Source organism: Sorex fumeus, unplaced genomic scaffold (assembly GCF_029834395.1).
Source record: "Sorex fumeus unplaced genomic scaffold, SorFum_2.1 ptg000061l, whole genome shotgun sequence".
Taxonomy (NCBI): Eukaryota; Metazoa; Chordata; class Mammalia; order Eulipotyphla; family Soricidae; genus Sorex; species Sorex fumeus.
The window spans coordinates 54,638,487-54,659,961 of record NW_026606118.1 but is presented as its reverse complement, the minus strand read 5'-3'; positions in this window follow the sequence as shown (position 1 = coordinate 54,659,961).

The following is a 21,475-nucleotide window of genomic DNA, read 5'->3' as shown; positions in this document are numbered from 1 at the left end:
TACATTGGGTATATTGCAGTGCTTTATACATTAAAAATCATATCTTTTCTTTTAATATCTTCTTTTTTTATATAAATGCACAGCATGTTTTGATTTGTGGCCAGATGTGAACTAAAAACAAGCAAATAAATTCCGAATGGCCTCATTCATTCACGGAACACAGAGGGACAAAATAAGAGACTAGACACTAGCAAAATAATAATCAAGCCCTGGTATTGAATTATAAAACAAGTAGTAGGAGGGAGAGAGGAAAACACAGACAGGAGGCGGCAGAGGGAAAGTGACGATAGTGGAAGGTCATGGGCATTTGGGTGGTCACGGTCACAGTCCTCCCGTTGTTCATTGATTTGCTCGAGCGGGCCCAGTAACGTCTCCATTGGAGACTTTGTTGTTACTGTGTTTTTGGCATATCGAATATGTCACGGGGAGCTTGCCAGGCTCTGCCATGCGGGCAAGATGCTCTCGGCAGCTTGCCGGGCTCTCCGAGAGGGGCGGAGGAATCGAACTCGGGTTGGCCATGTTGGCTGCGTGCAAGGCAAACGCCCTACCACTGTGCTATCGCTCCAGCGATATTTGGTGGTATGGGGTACAATGGATTTGGGGTGGTATGGATTTGGGTGGTATGGGGTACAATAATTCTGCACATCACTACCATAAATATACACAGGATTATAACCAACTAAGCTAAGTAAATGTTAAAAGTTAAAAACAAACAAACAAAAACCTACTCCCTGTAATATTACTGCCAGGCTGGACTTGAAATCCACAGTGAACCCCAGTGCTGGTAAGTCGATTGTCAGCAGTGAATACATCAAAAGTCTGAGTTTTTGTGGCATCTTACATCTGTTTATATTTCCCAGGCAACAGCAATCCTCCCCCACCCCCAGTCCTTATACAAAACATGAGTAAATGGAGTAAATGTGTCTTAAAACTCCACCTTCATAGTTATCTTTCTCATCTTTCCTCTGAATCTGAGACTACCCATGTACTATTCACCTACAAAATGTCAATTTTTTTTATAAATTGATTTTTAAATTTTTCATTCAAAAGCAGTGTGCAGAAAGCACCAAAATATAGATTTGGTAGTCTCAGGGAGACTCGTATTGGTTAGGACCATTTTATTAGCCACAATAATAACTCGTATTGGTTAGGCCCATTTTATTTTCTCCACTCTCTTACCCTTTGTCCATTCTTCGAGAGACAATTGACTCTTCCAATTCCTCCCACAAATATTTTTCAAACTTGCTCCAACACACTGGAAGACTATCTCTCTTCCCAAATAGGCTTTACCAAGAATGTCTTTGAAATTCCCAATAACCGCTCTGAAGAGAATGTTACTGAACATGATGTTCTCCACCATGCTTCATTGAGATGTGACCATTTTCTATGATTAGATTCTTCAGGATACTACAATGCCAACTGTGACCACAAATTTCCAAACAGAAATAGTATCTCTGAGTTGTTTAGTCTTTGGAGCACGGGCTATAAAATCAATACCCAAAAGTCCATGACTTTCCTATACACAAATAGTGTGAGAGAAGACGGTGACATGAAAAAAACAATCTCGTTCACAATTATGCCCCAGAAAAATGAAGTACCTAGGAATAAGCTTAACTAAGGAAATAAAGGACCTGTACAAAGAAAACTACAAAATGCTACTTCAGGAAATAAAAGAGGACACAAGGAAATGGAAAGATATCCCCTGCTCATGGGTCTGGAGAATCAACATTATCAAAATGGCAATACTTCCCAAAGCATTGTACAAATTCAATACGATCCCTGTAACAATACCCATGACATTATTCAAAGAAATGGAGAAAACACTCCTGAAATTCATATGGAACAATAAACCCCCACGAATAGCTAAAGCAATTCTTGGGAAAAAGAAAATCGGAGGAATCACCCTCCCTAACTTCAAACTCTACTACAAAGCAGTAATAATTAAAACAGCATGGTACTGGAACAAAGGCAGAGCTGCAGACCAATGAACAGGGTTGAATATACTGACATCTCCCCCCAAACATATGATTATCTAATCTTTGACAAAGGAGTAAGAAATGTAAAGTGGAGCAAGAAAACTCTTTAACAAATTGTGCTGGCAAAACTGGAAGGTTACATGCAAATAAATGGGCTCAGATCTCTGCTTAACACCATGTACAAAAGAAAGATCAAAATGGATTAAAGACCTCAACATCAGACTGGAATCCATAAGGTACATTGAAGACAAAGTTGGCAAAACCCTCCATGACAGTAACGTCTACAATGGAGACGTTACTGGGCCTGCTCAAGTAAATTGATGAACAACGGGAGGACAGTGACTAAAAAACAAACAAACAAACAAACAAAAAAACCAGCGACTACACATCCGACAAGGGGTTGATATCAAGGATATACAAAGTACTGGTTGAACTCCACAAGAAGAAAATATTCAACCCCATCAAATAATGGAGCGACGAAATGAACAGAAACTTTCTCAAAGAAGAAATCCGAATGGCAAAAAGGCACATGAGAAAATGCTCTACATCATTAATCATCAGGGAGATGCAGATCAAAACAAACAATGAGATATCATCTCACACCACAGAGACTGGCCCACATCCAAAAGAACAAAAGCAACTGGTGCTGGCAGGGATGTGGCGAGAAAGGGACTCTCCTTCACTGCTGGTGGGAATGTCGACTGGTTCAGCCCTTTTGGAAAACAGTATGGAAAATTCTCCAAAAATTAGAAATTGAGCTCGCATTTGACCCAGCAATATCACTCCTGGGAATATATCCCAGAGAGGCAAAAATGTATAGTCGAAGTGACATCTGCACTTGTTTGTTCATTGCAGCACTCTTTATAATAGCCAGAATCTGGAAAAAACCTGAGTGCCCGAGAACAGATGACTGGTTAAAGAAACTTTGGTACAACTAAACAATGGAGTACTATGTAGCTGTTAGAAAAGATGAAATCATGAAATTTACATACAAGTGGTACTACATGGAAAGTATCATGCTAAGCAAAATGGGTCAGAAAGAGAGGGACAGACATAGAAAGATTGCATTCATCTTGGGAACATAAAGTAACAAAATAGGAGACTAACACCCAAGAATAGCCGAGATAAGTACTAGGAGGTTCATTCCATGGCTTGGAGGTCAGTCGCACATGCTAGAGGGAAAGGCAGCTCAGATAGAAAAGGGAGCACCAAGTAAAGGGTGTTGGGAGGATCCTCCCAGGATGGGAGATGCATGCTGAAAGTAGACTATAGACCGAACATGATTGCCACTCAATGAAAACCACAGCACCCAAAAGGAGAGAGAGAACAAAAGGGAATGACCTGCCACAGAGGCAGGGTGGGATGGGGGAGAGTTTGGGGTGGGAGGAATAGTGGGATCAGTGGTGGTGGAGAATGGGCACTGATGGAGGGATGGGTACTCGGTCATTGTATAATTGAAACCCAAGCACAACAATTTGTAAGTCTACAAGTGTACCTTATGGTGTTTCACTAATAAAAATTTAAAACAAACGTTTTTCCATGTTTATATCTTTTATTTCTTTTATAAATGAATTATTACTTTCACTAAATAGGTCTTTCATATCCGTCATTAAATTGACCCACACATATTTGAAGTTTTTTGACATGATGATACATTTCGTTTTAATTTCTTTCTCTTATACACTATTGTTTACATACAAGAATGAAAAGATTTCTGTTTGTTGTTGTTTTGTTGTTGTTGTTTCGCTTTTGGGGTCACACCTGGCGATGTACAGGTTTTAATTCTGGCTCTGCATTCAGGAATTACCCCTGGCAGTGCTCAGGGGACTATATGGGATGATGGGTCTGTTGCGTGCAAGGCAAACGCCCTACCCTCTGTGCTATTGCTCCAGCCCTTCTTCATTGTTTTTATAGTCTGGTATTTTACTGTATAGGTTTATAGTTTCCTGAGATTTTCTTTTAATAAGCCTAAAGCTGACTCTAAACCATAACTGCATGTTATAGTAATTGCCACTTGCAAAGGACATTTAGAAACAACTATTTTGTATGATTTGTGTAAGAAGATTAAAAAAAGATATTATAAAATGTAGTATATATAAAGTAGTGCCTTGGACTAATTTTATAGTGAGTGATTATGATTATGGCTCAGTTCCCCTCATAGCTCAAACTAAATTGCTTCCATAGTTAGACTGTAGGATTGTTTAACAACAACAACAAAAAAAGTTTAAAATTTGTGTTCTCTAAAAGAGGGTTTCTAGAGTCAGTTGCATATCAGATATCTATAATTGAGGAAGAATTGGTATAAAAATTGTGTTTAAAAATGCTTAAACCAAAGGCATACGCTGATACTGTGTCAGGAGAGATGAAATTCAGCGATCACTCTAAATTTTGAACATGTTTTTTGCATTCAGAGTCCACCAGGGGGCACTGTCATCCGCCCTGTGAACTGATAGCGCATTGCCTCCCAAATGTTGCTATTCACAAAATCCCTGATCTCTGAGCTTTGTCCCATTTCCCAGTTATGTTGCTTTGAGGATAAGGTGCTTCAACTTCCGTTTAAAATATCTGCATGTTTCACATTAGAGTTATATTCCCTCTTTTAAAAAATTCCTTACAGCTTATTTTAGGAGTTTTAAATTTTAAAATAAAGCAGACAACATTCTTGAGGAACATTTGAGAGTCACAAACACTCTTTAGGGTCATGCTTTTTATTGTAGCACTGTCCTCCAGTTGTTCATCAATTTGCTCGAGCGGGCCCAGTAACGTCTCCATTGTAAGACTTGTTGTTACTGTATTTGGCATATCGAATATCATTGTGAGACTTGTTGTTAACTGTGTTTGGCATATCGAATAACAAGGGTAGCTTGCCAGGCTTTGCTGTGCGACTTTTATTATTACTTTATTATTTTTTATTATTTTTATTATTGTTATCTTTTTATTATTATTTTTAGTTTTCTGCTTCAGGCAACCGAATTTCAGAGAAAGAAATCTGTCAAAGTTCGTCAGAGTGAAGTCAGACTCAACCACAATGTCCATTTGAATCCCAAGTCTGTGTTCTTTACACTGCCCTCTCTAATAAATATCTTCTTCTCAGGGAAACTACCATAAAGTTCAAAGGCTGGCTTATTAAACTTGCTAGACAAGCAAGACCAAGTGAATCTGCATTTTTTTTGCTTTATTTTTGGGTCACCCAGCAATGCTCAGGAGTTACTCCTGGCTCTGCACTCAGGAATTACTATCAGCGGTGATTGGGGGACTATATGGAATGCCGAGAATTGAGCCCCAGTCAGCCGCATACAAGGCAAATGCCCTCGACGCTATACTATCGATCCTGCATATTTAAAGACTCCAATTACAAAAGTACTTCACAGTCCTCTTTCCTACCACTCCCTGTCATCTCATTCGTGCTTTTTACCTGGTAAGCATCCTCAGTATGGCCCTGATAACACATACATCTCTTCTCTTCTCTTCTCTTCTCTTCTCTTCTCTTCTCTTCTCTTCTCTTCTCTTCTCTTCTCTTCTCTTCTCTTCTCTTCTTCTCTTCTCTTCTCTCTATTGTTCCTGACTTACAGAAGTGGTGTGTTTCCCAGAGGTTCTGCTGTCATTTTTTTTTAGACTTTGTTTCTATATTGGTTACTCTCAGGAGATTGTAGAAAGTCTGCAGTCTTCTGCAGGTTTAGCTTCCCTGGGGTCACAGAATCTGCCGCACTCATGTGGCTTTTTTATATATGTAATAGTCTCACTTTGCTTCCATTGAGTAACTTCTTACCACGTTTTCTCTCCAGTCCCATTTCTTCAGGACAGTACCAAAAAGGGCATTTGATCTGTATATCCCTTAATACAGTGCTTCTGAAACATAAATGTGCCATCTGGGGATCTTGCTGAAATGCAGATTCTGATTTATTAGATCTAGGCTTGGGCCTGGCACTGTGCATTTCCAACTCACTAGTCTCTCTAACTCCCAGGAAATGCCTTGGCTCATGGCCCAGACTCTGCGTAGTAAGGCAATAGCACACCTTATATTATATTTGCACATGAGAGATATAACCGAAAATCAGAAGATAAAGGATTGGGAATGAGTTCCATGGTAAAATGCATGCCTTGAATATTAGATGTATTGTGTTTGACCCTTTAAACTCCAGCACCGCCCAGCTCCCACTAAAAAACAGTTTAAAAGCGAATTGCAGATTTAAATCACACCAAGTAGGGGGCGCCAGAAGATGGTTCATTGGCTTAAGGACCTTGACTGGCAAACACAGGGTATTGAGCTAGAACACTAGTGCCACCCAGAGCTCCAGGCCATGAGCTGACTACTATTTCTAAATACCAGTTCAGCTACTCTCAGGAAATTGTACAAAGGCTGCAGTCCTCTGCAGGCTTAGTTTGCCTGGGCTCACAGAATCTGCCTCACTCATGTGTTGCTGTTAACAGGAAGCCCAGTTTCTTGCTATTTGATCCTCTCCACAGTACAGTTCTAATGTTCCCAACCCTAAGAGATAGGTTCTGTGGCACAGCCAGTGACTTTGAGGCCTCAAAATAGAATGGTGATTTAAATAGCATGGGTAAATTTCAAATGCATTAGGTTGAATTAAACAAGCAGGCTCCAATTAAACTTTGGATATGATTTATTCCATGTGTATGAGGTTATCGAAGGCAAAAGAAATCCATTGGTAAATGAAAACTCAGAATAGTGGTTGTCCAGGGACAGGGAAGGCAGAGATTGTTTGAAAGGCTTTAAGAGGCCTCTGGTGTAGGTGAGTGGGGTGGATTATTCTAGAGAGAGAAAGAACTTTGTTATACGGGTGTTTGCATTTGTCAAGATTCAGAATAGTAAGCTTAAGATGAATGTGTTTCAGGTAGTTTTTACTTTAGAAAGAAATGTATAAACAAATTCTGAACTCTCCTCAATGATAGGCTACTGAAATGTTCTGAGGTGAAGAATGCTGACGTATGCAGAACTAAACAATGAAATACAACAAAGAATAAGGCTTCTTTCAGCTTCTTGGGATAGATCTCAAAGTATAATGGGTCTATGAGTTCACATTTAAATAGAACACACAATAGTTTTAAATTTCCAGACGTAATAAGGTCTCAGTGACAGAAATTATTTTAATTCCAATGTAACCACTATTGATAAACTTGCCTGGAACATCCCAAATTCTGATGTGTAGGATCCACATAGCTGGGTTGCCTTATAGGCCAGTCTACACTTGGGTTTAGGGTACACATGCAAACATTTGTTGGGGAGGTAAAAAAGTTTATATTTAATATTTTTAACAGTATTTTGAAAGTCATTTTAAAAAATTAGAGTTGCAATGGCTTTCCTTGCATGTATTCCATCTCTGGGCTGCGGACAGGAATCCATGGGCTTTGTAAGGCTTGCCACCAGGGCAGATGCCACCAGCATAGCTCAGGGAGTGGTAGGCAGAATCTATACTTTCTCTCCTCCTTTCTTCTTCCTTTCCCCAGTCAGGGCCCAGGAAGTGAAAGTGACTCCGGAGCCAGTGGAGAAAGGACATGTGTGCCTGACTCAGAGGGCTCTGCACTCTGAACTCATTGAAGAACAATATTCTCATTGTTCTTTGTTTGCTCATCAGGGCCTGGTGCCAGCAAAGCTGGAGCTTAGAAGCTTCCAGAGCCCGTGATCAGTGTAGGCAACCAGCATTGGTTGGCTGTCCCCATGCTGCCCAGAGTGCTGGTAGGGCATGTAGATGGATTAGAGGTGTCCTTGATCCATTAAAGATGGATTAGGAATGTCCCAGAGATTTCAGAATTTCTCTTATATAGAGACAGGGATGAAGATGGATAGAATGCTAGGCCAGGAACACTTAAATCAAAACATGAAGTTCTGGGAAGACAGTAAAAAATCTATTCCCTGGATTTTGAAAATGTGACACTCCACAGACATGATTTTAACTCCAAAGTCAAAGGTTTTCTCAGTCTTCAGTCATTTGACATGCAGCAAGTAGCAGGGGCAGAAAAAAGGCTCAAGTTCAGATTTTAAGAGAACTCATAAATAACCCAGCAGGCAAGTCCCCAGACTCTGACTAGAGAGAGTCCAGGAAGGCGATCTCCAGGGAAAGCAGATGTTTCCAGAGGGAACCATCTGGTTTTTACCTTTTTGCCACTATACATTGAAAGTCCTGGGGGCTGGAGGCAGGGGGGAGGGGCACAGCAAAACTAAACTATTAAAATTTTTTCCCCTTTTTATTTATTCACCTTGAGATACAGTTACAAAGCTTTCATGTTTGAACTTGGGTCATACAATCATCAAACACCCATCCCTTCACCAGTGCACATTTTCCACCATCAAAATCCCCAGTATCCTCCCCCATTCCAACCCTTCTCTTTCCTGTGTGGCAGACAGCTTGCACAATACTTTCTCTCTCTACTTTGGTTTCGACACTAGTCCCACCACCATTCAAACCTGCCGAAAGGGCAATGTCAGACAATTTGTTTTGTATTGCTTGCTATGGATGGAATATAATGTCACGCGGCCAGCCGCTCTTGCTCTAGGAATTCAAAAATTTTAATAAATAGGGTCTGGAGAGATCTCTGCAGTGAGCTGCTCAGTTCTGAGATTCGTGTGTGTATCTCTAAACAATTAAAATTGTGTTCTTTATCTTTCTGATGACTTGTTACAGAAAAGAAAATTTAAGTACAATGAAAGGAAACATACTTTTCAGAAATACACATAAAAATGAGGAGCTACCTTGGGCAGGGGGATTGAGATGAATTTTACTCTTTGTTTCACTTTTTTAGATTCTCCACTTTAGGTATAAAGACATGTATATGTACTCTCTTTCTGGATCCACCAACTTTGTTTTAGTGTTTCAAAATCATTTTAAATACTTGTAGTTCATATTATGTAAGAATATAGACATGGGACCAGAGAAATATTATAAGGGTTAAAGTGCTCACCTTGCACGCCGGGTAAAGGTACCTGGCTCTGATTCCAGGTTCTGGGATGTACTGTTCCATGAACAGGCTGGTTCTGGCCTTAGTGATGGATGACCTGTGACAGTGACTGGTGGCATGGCCACCTCGCACCTTTCAAGGTGGCAAACAAGACCTCCCCTCTCTGCAGGAAGACAATGCTTGTCTCTTTTTTCCTGCCCTAATTGGAGTTTCTCCCACAGCCTCCCACTCCAGGATGGACTTTCACCAAATCCAAATAAATCATTATTCTAACTGGGAAAAAATGGAACTGGCCAAGCCCAGTTCCATTCCCAGCATTGCATATGGTCCCCAGAACACCCCCAGGATTGATCCCTGAATGCAGAGCCAGAAGTAAGCCCCGAGCACAGCAAACATGACCCCCAAACCAAACAAAAATGAATACAGACAAAATATAAGAGTCAAAACAATGAGAAAGAATGGAAAACAAAGAATGAAAATCGGCCTTAACCATCTCCTCTGCTCAACTACCAACTGCTTTGAGACACTCACTTTCAGTCTCAATACCTGGTAAAGAACTACTAAGAGGATTGTGTACACATTATCAAGCAAAATGATGATCATCTTGTTACGATGGACCTGTGACTATTATAGGCCTCCTATTCTCCCACCTGATTCTACTATGATGCTCCACAAACACGAGTGGTGGGGGTAGATCAGCTCATAAGTATAACAATTCAAGATAGAGGAGTAGCAATGTTGGTTTGATCAAGAGTAGTATAGCAAGGGAAGCAGAGCAACAATACAGCAGGTAGGGCAATTGCCTTGCATGTGACTGACCTGGGTTCAATCCCCTGGGTTCAATTCAAAACTTGGCAGAAGATACGAATTAACACATTTTAAAAGAATAGTTATAATTAATTAATTTTTTTCATATGCCTCTGCACTATCTCTAAATACCCTACCCCTTCAAAGGATCTCTGGAACATAAATTGGAAATATGGAAATATAAATATTGGTGGAAATACAAATTGGTTCAACCCTTTTGGCAAATGGTATGAAGATTGCTCAGGAAAGTTAAACAAAGAGCTACCAAATAATTATCCACCCCATATAGTTCCTTGAGACTGCCAGGAGGAATTCCTGAGGAGTCTCTGAAAAGCACTAGTTGTGGCCAAAAAATAAAAAAAAAAATAGAGTGGCAGTCGAAGAAGCACAGCCGGTGTGAGTGGGTATAGGAGACAGCCCACTTTTAGGAAACCTAATTCAAGCAGTGTATCCATGATCATGTGTCTGCCTAGTCTTCCACAGACAGGCACATGAGAACTTCTTTCTCACCTGAGAGAGACAAAGTTGACCTTAAAATTGAGTTTTAGAGTGTTAGAGTAATAACACAGCTGGTAGGGTACTTGTTTTTCATGTAGATCACCCAGGTTTGATCCCCAGCATCCCATAAGATCCCCCTAAGCACTGCTAAGAGTGATTCCAAGCACAGACAGGAAGCTCTGAGTCCAAATGGGTGTGGTCCTAAAGTAAAAACAAACAAAATCTGAGTAAGCTTTTCCCCAGCACATTATAACTCAGTACCAGGATAACCTTGCCTTTGACTTAACATTTTCCTTAGATTGTAAAGTGTATGTCTGCAGGTTCAGTACTGTTCTTGTACCCCAGATTTGGTCAATAAGTCCATTATCTATCACTTTCTTGGCAATATGCCTAGTATATCATACTATCCTATGTTTTTATATGCTCCCTGCTCTCGAATTTCAGCCCAAGAAAAGAACTTAGTAGTCTACAGTGGAACTCCCTATTAAAGGGCTCTGGGTGCCAGAATCAACTTCATCCTGGCATCTACTTATATTTTGGACATTTCTCCCATTGTGGATGAGTCTAGTCTGCTAGTTATGCCCTATGATAATCTGGGTCACACAAGCTGGAGCCAAATGGGAAGCAACTGACTGGAGAGGCAAGACAGAGAAGAGCATTTGTTTGAGGGTGGAAAAGAACCTAGGATACTAGCCAACTCTGTGGTTTCTGTGCACATAATATACAGCCATTGGCCACCAGACATAGAGGTAGAGCCAGATGATCATCAGTGCTGCTGGTGATATTTCCTTCTTTGGTCACCTGAATCCTGTGGTCCACCTACAGAACTAGGGGAGAGTCTGTAGGTGGGCATGTTGTGGTAGAATTTGTATTAGCTAGGGAGCAACTTGAGAGTGACTTTATCCTAAACTTTACCTGGAGATGAATGATGAAAAACTACAGATAGAACAGAGGTTAAGGCACTTATGCTGAAGCCTACCAAAGCCAGTTTGCACCTCCTGCTCTACATATAGTTGCCGATAACTGCCAGGGATCACTCTTTCCTGAAGTGCTAGGAATCACCTCTGAGCATAGCTATGCATGTGTCCCCCCAAAACATAATAAAATAAGTGTTTTAAATGAAGAAGACATAATACATTGTGATTAAGCACAATCCAGATCCCGGACGAGAACAGTGCAGTCTTCTGTCCCCACGCCTGGGTGTTCCTTACCGCGGCCCCTTGGAGGGGAGCAGGTTGAGCTTTCCTCCCCGCCCCGACCAGGGCTCCGGCAGCCGAAGACCTCCAGGACCAGCCACCACCATGCTGAGACCACTCTCCGCACACATGAAGGTACTGGCAGAGGGACAAAGCCACGCGGGTTCCGGGGCCAAGACCTCCAAGCCTACTCGGATTGGAGTCGAGCATCTTCCACCCAGATCCTCCAAATTCCAGTAGGCGGGGGTCACACCCACCACCTGGCCTCCTGGCGCCGTGTAATCCCATCAGCGGCCAAGACTCAGAGACTATAAAATCCAGATCCCGGAACCGCGCGGCCGCAAATGCGGCCGCACGACATCTTATCAGAGCTTTTTTTTTTTATGACATCTTATTGTCTCATTCCTACTTTGGACAAACTTGCAGGCTATCGAATGTAGCCTGCCCACAGGGCAGAGTCTGGCAAACTCCCCGTGGCGTACCAAATATGCCAAATACCAGTAACAATGATGGGTCTCATTCTCCTAAAGAGCCTTGAATATAATCTCAGGGCTAGGATGAAAGAGACGTTACTGGGGCCTGCTCGAGGCAATCGACGAATAACAGGATGATGAAATGAAAAAAAAATGAAAAAGCAAGGTTTGTTCCAGGCAAGCAATACTCACAAAGCAATCAATAAATCATATCAATAACATGAAAGACAAAATGGGAAAATATCAATATAGATAAAGAAAAATATATATATATATATATAGGTCTGAAGTGACTGTACAAACAGGTAAGGTGCTTGCATGTAACCAACACATGTCCACACCTGAACACAGTCAGGTATGACTCAAAAACTAACAAAAAATTGTAAAGAAAACATGTTCTTTACATGTTCAACATATTATCATGACAAGATTCAACATATATCATGGTAAAAATTTTAAATAAAATGTACATATTTCTAAAAAATCAGATGGGCTGGACACATAATGAGATTTAGAGATGACCACTGGACTAGAGCCGTTACCGACTGGATTCCACGGGACATCAAAAGACCACATGGCCGCCCACCTACCAGATGGTCAGACTTCTTCATCAAGATCATGAACGATTGGTTTGAGGCTCTTTGTGTTCCCAGAATGAACAGACGCCTTTGGGCTACACTAGCACATGACAGGGACAAATGGAGACCTCTGAGCAAATCAAGCAAATCGACGATTAATGGGAAGTCAAGTGATCAAGTACATATTTCAGCATAACTAAGACACCATAAACTTTAAATACATAGATAATACCATACCCAATGGAGAAAAACTTAAAATCTCCCCCTTCCTTTCAGGAATAGAAAATGTCTATTCACTTTCATCATTTTTTAAAAATTTAATATTATATATCTCAGCCAGAACAATTACACAAAAATAACTAAATAAAAAGGTTTATATTAGAAAAGGAGGGATATAGCACAGCGGGTAGGGCATTTGCCTTGCACAGGGGCAACCAGGCCGACCCAGGTTTGATTCCTCTGCCCCTCTCAGAGAGCCCGTCAAGCTACCGAGAGTATCTTGCCCACACAGCAAAGCCTGGCATGCTACCGTGACGTACTCGATACGCCAAACACAGTAACAAGTGTCACAATGGAGACGTTACTGGGCCCACTTGAGCAAATCAATGAACAATGGGAGGACAGTGACAGTGACTACTATATTAGAAAAAAGGTGAGCATTATTTATAAATGATATGATAATTCATATAAAAACCATAAAGACTCCATTAAAAACTATTAGACCCAACTTGGTAACAGCAGAGTAGTTATAAAATCAATATACAAAAGGTTTATTTTTCATTTCTATAAGCAAATAATGAACACGAAGAAATTAACTAAGTAATCCCATCCTAAACAATTTCATACATAGAAATAAGCTTAACAAAGGCGATTAAAGAGTTATATAAGAAAAACTATAATACACGCTTAAAAGGCATAGAGCATGACATTTAAGATATGAAGAGAGATCATCAGCAGTGAATCCCAGAAGACAGCAGCTCACCGGAGGTCTCTCTGGGCCCTGGACTGAGCCAAGTCCACCCTGCCACCTCAGTTGGAGCAGATGTGCCCTCTATGCCCACTCCAGATGAAACCCCAGTGGCCACAAGCTTCCAGAAGCAAAACCCAGGCACTCAGGTTCCAGGATTAAGACTCCAGACCACATGGCATCTGCTGAGACTGGCCGTCCCTTCCTGTCTCTCTGTCTGCTTGGAGTCCTCCTGGCTGTCATGTCCACCTAGTTCCCTGATAACTGCCAGGGATCACTCTTTTCTGAAGTGCTAGGAATCACCTCTGAGCATAGCTATGCATGTGTCCCCCCAAAACATAATAAAATAAGTGTTTTAAATGAAGAAGACATAATACATTGTGTCTTCTTTAAGATATGAAGAGAGATGATCAGCACGATCATCTCTGCCTCCGGGCGCCATTTCAACACATCAATGGCCTTGATCCAGAGACTCCCAAATGAATCTCAAAATGGATTAGCAGAGATGTCTCTGGATCCCAACCATTTACAATTTTAGTATTTTTGCAGTGCACAGCCCCTTACTCATAAGAAGGAATAGAAAAATAAATTATCTAGCATTTGCCCCTGGAAGGCAGGCTTGAATGGTAGTGGGAAAATTCAAAATACTGGTGGTGGGATTGGTCTTGAAATATTGAATGTAATCAATTAATGTGAACAACCATATGAAAATTAAATTTAAAAAATATATGAAGATACACTCCACATAACATGGATGAATAGGATTAATAGGTCATTCTACCAAAAGTAATATACATGATGCAATCACAATAAAAATTCTATGGCTTTTTGAAGGAACTGAACAAAAATACAGGTACTTTATGAAATCATAAATAACTCTGAATATAATGCAGTTATGAGGAAGGAACTATGGAACCCAGGCTATGGTGAGAAATTGCTCTTTTCTACCTAGATTTTCCAGGCCCCATCATCTTCCCTCAGAGAAATAAATTTCAGTAGACAGAGAGTGAAGTAAGATAAGTTTATTTGGGAAATGAGGGGAGAAAGAGAGAGAGAGAGAGAGAAAGAGAGAGAGATTAGAGAGTTTCATACCCAAGCTAGCGCTCAGACTTCCACCAAGAAGAGAGAGCCAATATATATCCCAAGTAGATCCACAGTGAACATACACATCTCAGGTAGAGCTGTGGGTCACTACCCCAGAATGAGGAAATGCTCGTCTTTGTCCCTACAGTTAGTTTATTTAGTTTTCCCAAACTGTGCCATCCCCCCCAAACCCCCCCACACACCCCTCTCTCCGACAACTACCACCAAATCTTGTTGCTTGGGTTGTTGCCTTGGTAGAGCTCAGAGCTGTTGATAGTCTTTTGATAGTTTTAGCATGAGGGTGTAGTTTCTCATCCCTAGGAGGTCCAGCCAGGAACTCTGCACCTTAAAAACTTTCTGGTCTTAAGGATGGATAATAGTGTGATGGGTAAGACATTAGCTTTGCACGTCGCCAGCCTCGGTCTGATCTCCAACACCTCAGTACAGAGCCAGGAGTAAGCCTTGAGCACTGCAAGGTGTGGCAGTATATGCGTGCATGTGTGTGTGTGTGTGTGTGTGTGTGTGTGTGTGTGTGTGTGTGTCTGTGTACACACATATTTTTCTTTCTGGTCTTCTCAGATGGGTTCTCTAATTCATGTCTTGGTCTGACTCAGGTTCCATACAGCGTTTTTCCCAAAACATATTACATCTTTCTGCCTACAGCAACTCTAACCATCTTCAAATTAACAGTCAATAAAATATATATCACAGGTCCAAGATGCACATGAGGTTTTTAATTTTAAATTTTAAGTGTGATTAAAGTATGCAAAAAATGAATACTATTTTATATTGCATTTTGGTGAAATTTCACCTTAATCCATTAAGATCTTAAGGAAGAATAATATAAACAGAAGTAAATATCGGGAAGAAACAAAAATGGCACAGTTGGAACAAACTCAAAGATGCCAAAGTTCAAACTCAATTAAGATGCTCTCCACCTTTTCCTATGAAGAAGCATTTTCAAATATAGCATGAAATATTCCAATGTTTTTTACATTCATCTCTTCTTTGACTTTCTCAATACTTTCTCTCAGAGTCTCTGCTCCTTTCTTTGTTCTTTTGGTTTAGGTTTGGGGGCAGTGCTCAGGCTAACTGGGAAACACAGAGGGTACTCAAAATCAAATACAGGTCAAGCACATGCAAGGCAAGTGCCCTATCCACTGTGCTACCACCCACCCCATTCTCTTCGAGTATGTCCCTAGTCTATGTCCCTAGAATCATATAGCATTCTGAGGATAGCACATTTTTCTATTTTCACAAGATATGTAAACAGATGAACTAATTTGCCTATAGAAACATTAATTAGTTTTGGCAGAACTTATAGCCAGAAACTGGAAGAAACCTGAATGCCCAAGAACAGATGACTGGTTAAAGAAACTTTGGTACATCTACACAATGGAGTACTATGTAGCTTTTAGAAAAGATGAAGTCATGAAATTTACATATAAGTGGTACAATATGGAAAGTATCATGCTAAGCGAAATGAGTCAGAAAGAGAGGGATAGACATAGAAAGATTGCATTCATCTGGGGGATATAAAGTAACAAAGTATGAGATTAATACCCAAGAATAGCTGAGATCAGCACCAGGATGATTACTCCATAATTTAGAGACCAGCCGGGTATCCTAGAGGAAAGGGTAGTTCAGATAGAGAAGGGAGCACCAAATAAAGGATGTTTGGAGGATCCTCCCAGGAGGGGAGATGCATGTCGAAAGTAGACTATGGACTGAACATGTTTGCCACTCAATGCCTCTTTTGCAGACCACAACACCCAAAAGGAGAGAGAGAACACAGGGGATTGTCCTGCCACAGAGACAGGGGGGGATGGGGGTATCGGGGTGGGAGGGATATTATCCATGGTGGTGGAAAATGGGCACTGGTGGAGGGATGGGTATCTGATCATTGTATAATTGAAACCCAAGCACAAAAAATTGTAAATCTACAACTGTAAAAAAAATAAAAATAAAAAAAGGGAAAAAAAACACTTAAAAAAATGGACCTCTGACAAATTGTGTCTTTCCTGTAGCCCGTTGAGAAATAAGGAAGATGATCATTTACTGAACATTAATGGGCACTAATTGCATCCTTACAGTTTTAAATTTTCACAAAACTATATGTTTTTTGAAACATTTGGAATGACTGTAAGCAATGTTAATCAAGATAATGTCTGTTTCAGCAGGGATGATATGATTATGGGGAGTGAGGCAAGCACAGTTTTGTGTAGAGCATGATTGAAACAGTAAAAGTAGGGCAGAGGTTCTGAGGCAAGGACGAATTTTAAATCTTTGAGAAGAAGTGGAGAGTCCAGTAGGGCAGGAATGAGTGTGTGAGGTCAACTGGAGAGAATAAAGGTCTCCAAAATTGCTAGAGAGTCAAGTCGTGCATGGCAAAAGCAGCAGTGTCAGAAAGCCTACGCTGATTCTCATTGTTATGAGATCATTTGTGGAGGCTAAGAAGATGGAGCGATAGCACAGCGGTAAGGTATTTGCCTTGTGCACAGCCAGCCCAGCCAAGCCAGGTTCAATTCTTCCGCCCCTCTCGTAGAGCCCAGAAAGCTACTGAGAGTATCTCGCCCACACAGCAAAGTCTGGCAAGCTAACCATGACATATTCAATAGGCCAAACACAGTAACAAGTCTCATAGTGGAGATGTTACTGGGCCTGCTCGAGCAAATCGATGAACAACGGGAGGACAGTGTTTCAAGAAGATGAGGAACTGGAAGTGAGGTTTCAGTGAAAAAGTTTTTCAGATGTAGAGTGAAGATGTGATCGTAACATACAGGAAGGAGTCAGGAGGTCAGTCTATCAGGGTCTAGGATAGAAGAGGAAGTGACCTGGGTTGTTGGAAGAAAACCACAACCTGGCTGGAGGAAAGAGGAAAACTGTAAAGGAGCAGTTTTCAAGCAGGTGACATCAGGAATCAAGCTGTGCTATTTCGAATGATGTGGTTTTCCTCCCAGGTTCTTGTGTGCCCTGACAAAGACTAGAATGCAAGACACAAAAAATGAAAGAGCAGGGAGGGTTTTATAGTGAGAAGAGGCATAAAACGTCAGAGTTCCAATTTGCTCGGATGACTACAGAACTTGGGAATGCTGTTGCTGCCAGTGAGGCATGAATTACTGTGATTGATCTTTTTATATAAATATACAAATGTATATAATTCAAATTTTTTGAAACTTTAGCTGTGCCATCAACTTTGGGAAAAAAAGTATCCCAGTTAAACTGTGTTGGGTTGGTTTTGGGAAAAAAATTAATAGCCATATTGGTCTAGAAATGTTGAGCATCTGTTTTTTTCCCATTTGTATAGGGGTAATGCACTGGGTTAAATATGTAAGGTCTTCTCTACATGGGTTTAATTGTTGAAATTAATAAAGTTGTCTCTGAAAAAATAAAAATGTCAGAAGTCCCCAAAGAGAGGAGACTTAAGAAAGGTCATCTCTAAGGATATATTTAGATTCTTCTTATTATCATTCTTTGGTTTCTTTTTAAAAAATCTTCCTGCCTTTTGAGTCCTAGATGAAATAAGAGTCTTTGCATAGCTGAGAACTGGATACCTGGAGCAGTCTTGGACTCCCTTTGGTCCCTGATTTCCTGAGGTATGCAGAAATCAAAGGCGAGTTGTAACAGGATGTCTTAGTGAGAGGGATAGGTGTATAGGCCTGGATTTGAGGCCTCTATCTGTATCTATTTACTGTGTTTTAATTTCCCATCTCAAGATGTGTCACCTAGGAAAGTGGGTCAGTTCTGTCAGCAGTGGATGATGCTCAGAAGTAGTTCTATGAATGAAGCTGATTTAGGACACTAACTAGCACGTATCATCCACCTGCACACAGGTAAATCACACTGGGAGTGAAACCGTCATCCCCCTTCCCACAAAGAAATTTCTTTGTTGAAATCCTAACCTTGGATACTTCTGAGTGTGAAATTTTTAAGACAGAAACTTTAAAGAGTTAGGAAAAGTAAAACAAAACATGTAGATGGGCCTAACTTTGAGAGACTGGTGTCCTTATGAAAAAGAGATGACGACCAGACATGTATAGTAGAAGGATAGAGAGGAGGAGAGCAAAGGAGAAACAAACCCAGCTGGCACCCTTTTTTTTCTGAGGGAAGGGGATTTAGCCACACCCAGCTGTGCTTAGGGGTCATTAAGGAATTCTGTACTCAGAAATTATGCCTGGTGTTGCTCCAGGGACCAGAGATACCAGGGACCAAACTCAGATCAGCCACGTGCAAGACAAACTTCCTGTACCATCCAGCCCCATCCAGCTGATACCTTGACCTAAGACTTCTAAGCTTCAGATTCAAGGAAAAATTAATTCATTTTTAAAATCACTTAGTCTCTGCTATATTTTTATGGAAGCCTAGCAAGTGAATTCCAGGTAAACGACTTCTACAAATCTGAGTGCTAAAGAGAGAAGTAGCTGAGGGACGTGGCTGTGTGTATGGAAGGTCTAGGATAGTAATAAGTTCATGAGTTGCTGGGGCAGGGGTGAGGCGGGGACCAGCGGGGAGAATATGCATATATCCAGATGACCATGGTCCAAACACAGAATGATAGAGGTTTAAACAACAAAATGAAAATATGCATGATTAAATTTTGGGGGTTTTTTCTTTGTTTTTTTTTGGGGGGGGGTGGGGGCGGTGGGCACACCTGGCAGAGACCATATGCGATGCAAGAAACTGAACCAGAATCCACTGCTTTCTTAACTTATGTACTACTTCTCCAGTCCCCAGACTGAATTGAATAAAACGCGCCATCTTCACTGAACATTTGAGCCTAGAGTTAGAATGCAGCTAATCTGGTTCTATGCAGAAGCCATTGCCAACTTGCCTATCTTTCTGTGAAGGAGCAGAGCATAGTGATCTGAGACATCGTAGCCATCGATCATCAAAGATATGCAGAGGAGCAACATGACATCCAAATCACCTAAAATCCAAACTCCCAGTTCCTAAAAGAATGAGTTAAAGTGGGCCGATTATGGAAAACAAATAACCTTGTTGCTTGGCCTCCATGCTTAGGAACCATGGGGTTTGGAGACATACTGTCCAGCTCTTAAGATGCTGTAGAATTCCAAAGACATTTGTTACACCCTTCTCTCACACATATGTAGTAAACAATGGGCCTAATCTTTGGAGCAGCTCTTACAGAGCAATCTGATGGGGCTATTCCCCGGCTCAAGTCCTTGGGTCCTTAGTGTGACTTTTGTAGTTTTTTTTTTTAGATAAATGGTCAATATCTCTCACAGTCAGTCACAGTCCTCCCATTATTCATCAATTTGCTCAAGTGGGCCCAGTAACATCTCCATCGTGAGTCTTGTTGCTACTGTGTTTGGCATATCAAATACGTCATGGGTAGCTTGCCTGGCTTTGCCATGCAGGTGAGATACTCTCAGTAGCTTGCCGGGCTCTCCGAGAGGGGCGGAGGAATCGAACTCTGGTTGGCCATGTTGGTTGCGTGCTAGGCAAACCCCCTACCCGCTATACTATCGTATATGCATTTCAAAATCTGTTTGTCTGTTTTCTGTTAATACAAGCAAGACAGTTTAATGGCACAAGGATAGTTCAGTTGTTGTGTATGAGTTACAGAAAGGAAGATGAGACAATAAGGGACTATGATGAGCAGCAAATTGCTTCCTTGGAGCCTAAAACAGCTGTTGACAGATACTAGAACATCTGGGCCTATAGTTGAGATGCTTTTGAGGGCAGCTGTAAGCCATGAGGCTGGGTGTTGAAGAGAGCTGGACCTGGGTGGCATGACTGGAGTAAATTATACCACTACTTTACAAATCAGCAAAGGCCAGAAGTCATCACTCCATTGGCTGCTGGAGAAGGAACCAGAAACTGACTGAATTTTTCACTGAAGCTGAGCCTCATCTTGAGACTTAGGGCAGAATCTGACTCTTTTCTCATTACACGTTTTCTTTAACAAATTTGTTGCTCTCTGTTTCTGGGTGTGCACAATTTAAAATCCAGTCCAGTCTGGACAGGCAATAGAGCTAGCAAGAGTCTACCCCAAATTCTGTGTTCTCACTTAACCCAAGTGTTGTAAAGGAAGGATTTTTCTTCTTTTTTAAGTTTTGGGTTTAAAGAGTTACATGTGTTCCAAGCCATGGAATGAATCTCCTCGTGCTTATCTCAGCTAGTCTTGCCACACATGCTGGGGGAAAAGGCAGCTCAGATAGAGAAGGGAGCACCAAGTAAAGGGTGTTGTGAGGATCCTACCAGGATGGGAGATGCATGCTGAGAGTAGACTATAGACCGAACATGATTTCCACTCAATGCCTCTTTTGCAAACCATAGCACCCAAAAGGAGGGAGAGAACAAAAGGGAATGCCCTGCCACAGAGGCAGGGTGGGATGAGGGGTATGGGGGGGTTGGGAGGGATACTGGGATCATTGGTGGTGGAGAATGGGTACTGGTGGAGGGATGGGTACTCGATCATTATCATTGTATAACTGAAACCCAAGCACAAAAATTTGTAAGTCTACAACTGTACCTCATGGTCTTTTCACTAATAAAAATTTTTTTAAAAAAGATAGAACAAAGATGCTAGTTGTTTCAAAAACCTAATAGTTTAAGCTATTAAGTTGAAGGAGCAGGTTGTGGATGGAGTTTTTTGAGACTATTAAAGGATAAATATTTTAACCCTTTACATTTTAGGTGTAATAAAATTTCAAAATTTCATATTGGGTAAAAAAATAGTTACATGTGTTAAAAGTTTTCTTTAAAAAATTAAGGTTTTTTCCACCCCGGCTCCCAGGCAACCTCTGATTCCGGAATTCATGCCCACAACCTGCCCCCCAGCGCCATCTTTACAGCACACAGCCGCAGAGAAGAAAGACCGCATGGGGGGGGGGGGGGGCTCCACAGCTCCCAGAGAAGACACCAGGTCCCAAAAAGAGCTGAGATCACCGGGAAGTCCCAGATGGGGTAGGTGCCACATCCCGCCTCCTCCAGATGGAACCCCGGTGACCAGAAG